We start from the raw sequence: 2,595 nt of genomic DNA, 5'->3' as shown, positions 1-2,595 counted from the left end.
TTGAAAAGCAGAATCTAAGCATTACTCATACGACTTGAATTTTTTGTAAATATATAGAGAGAGATATAGAGAGAGAAAGCATAGAGCAGCAACCGTCACTAACCAAAAAAACATATGTTGTTACCATTTGCCGTCTGTTAAACTTGCCTTACCGATGATGATGATGAAGCGACGAGGATGCCCGATGTCTACCACACACTAATCACAAATCAAATCCGTCTCACAACTACTGAAACTACAGAAACTCGACTAAAATCACAGAAACACACATCACCTTAGTTCTAAGTACAGTGCTAATGTCTGTTTTTTTAAGCCTAATTCTAATTACTTAGTTGTATCTTGTGTAAATTAGCGTTTAACCAAATTTTAAGTAGGCTATTATGATGACTATATGATTTGGCCTTGTCCATGGCACTCACACAACCATACACACACACATCCTGCATTGCATCACGCCCCCAAAACACACCCACACACATACAAGCAAAAGGCTAACTCATGCTAAGCTCGATATCGAATTAGAAATTGTATTTACAAACGAGCATAAAAATAAGGAAACAAAATTTATAGTTAATAAATAAAAAATAAAGAACGACAAAATTATACATAATTTGATTGCCTTTTGTTTTATGATTAGAAACTTTCATCCCATTGACTTTCAGAACTACATACTTATATCCTAAATATATAGAGAACATATGGTATGAAATCGAAAACGAAATCGAAATTATTTGAAATCTTATGACATTGACTTGAAAACTGTTGAGAAAGACAGTGACACGAGTGCATATTCTAAACTTTACCCAAAAAAAAAATCAAACTGAAATATGTATACTTATGGAAATTTTGAATGCAACTTTGCCGCAACTTTTTATAGTTAGATACTCGCAAACGAATTGAAAAGAAAAAAAGCCTGCAACTATTACAAAAATAATAATTATGACTACCAAGATTTACACAAAAGGAAATTAATGAAATAAATAAAGATTTACATGAAATGTAGATGATGGATTTATTTTTAATGAAGGGAGATAATTAATTTTTTAATTGTAAAACAAATATACATTAGAATATTATTTTGTATCTCTTAAAACTAGAAAACTAAGGAAATCTTTTTAATTCCTTACTCACGTTTCATAGCACAAGCCCAGAAGTATGCAACCATTTATTTCTTCACTTTTTATTGCCTACATTCCCGTTCATGTCCATTCAAAATGGCTTCCGCTAAGAAATAATGGCAGCACCCAGGCACTTTATAATCCACCGGATGTCGTTGACAACCTGTTGCAAGTCAACACTGCCCTTGCTGCCCCACCCCGCCTCTGCGGCAAAGTCAAAGTGCAAAGCTCAGCGTTTATTATACAAAGAGTGCTGGTCTAACTCCTTTGTGGCCCATAATCCTTAGCTGGGTGCCGCGTAAGACCGAACTCATTAAAACAGCATTAGCATGCAGCTCGTTTTTAGACGGGTGATCAAATTCATTTGCTGTGGCAACTGCGACGCCCTGGCATGTGGCACGGTCATTGTCTAGGTCCTTACGGGTTGGGAGGAGGACTGGGAGGGCCACCTTCCAGTGCATCAACGGCACCGAACTGGAAAACAGCAGTCGGCGGAAAGTGGAGCAGGCCGGGGTGGCTTCCTCCGGGTGCCGCCTACGTCGGCAACAGGCTGTTGCAAAGAAGCTTTCCCGCAATCCGAAAATTCAGCGCAGGCGCCGCTCTGACACACTAACACAGATGGCACCCGGACAGGCGCAGTTGGGCCAACTGATTGGAGCCAGGAATCGAGAAAGGGGGAATCAGGAGGGCTTTGTTTCTCGGTCCATGGTGCGCACGGTCCTCGGCCACGAAAGTGAAAGCTGCGACTTTCAAACTGTTGCGTCCAGGTTCGGAATTCGGAACAAAATCAATAGCCATAAAGTTTGTCCAACGCAAACAGCTGTCAACCTACGTCAAATGGTTATAGTGGAGGTGGGCGATGCCCGGAGACATTGTTGTTGCTCTAGGGCAGCTTTTAATGTGTGGTACCCTGGGATTATTGGGAATATTTGTTGGTTAAAGGCATTTCAAGATAGGGTTTTAGTCTTAAAAGGATGTTATATAAGGTTTAAAACATTAATTTTGTAATAAAATATTAATATTTTAAGAAATATAGAGAGTAATCTATCCAAAGTCTAAAGTAGAGGATCTAAAGTTAAGTCTATAAAGTGGTTATTTTTATTACATTTTATTAAAATATATGTCTAGACTCTAGATTATACAGAGAGATACAATATATGTCTTCTTATAAATAGAAACCCAATATAAAATCCAGCTACCTATTACCAAACTCCATCGCTTCGGAGACCTTTAGTTCCCACCATATCTGTGGGACAAAAGCTTTTCAAGCTCTATATCGAAAATGCGTGTGCCCTAACCTACAACACACACCTACACTCCAGAAAATTGCGTAGGAATTTGGCTTTGTTGTGTGAATTGACTCGTTTATGTGTGAGAGTGTGCGAGGGTGTGCGTGTATGCGTGAGTGTCATACATATGCCGTTAAACGAAACTCCGAAGACCTCCGAACGGGACTACGAAGCGTTCCTCCACGAAA

This window comes from Drosophila ananassae, chromosome 3R, assembly GCF_017639315.1.
Source record: "Drosophila ananassae strain 14024-0371.13 chromosome 3R, ASM1763931v2, whole genome shotgun sequence".
Lineage (NCBI taxonomy): Eukaryota > Metazoa > Arthropoda > Insecta > Diptera > Drosophilidae > Drosophila > Drosophila ananassae.
The sequence above is the reverse complement of the archived record's forward strand: the minus strand, read 5'-3'. Positions refer to the sequence as shown.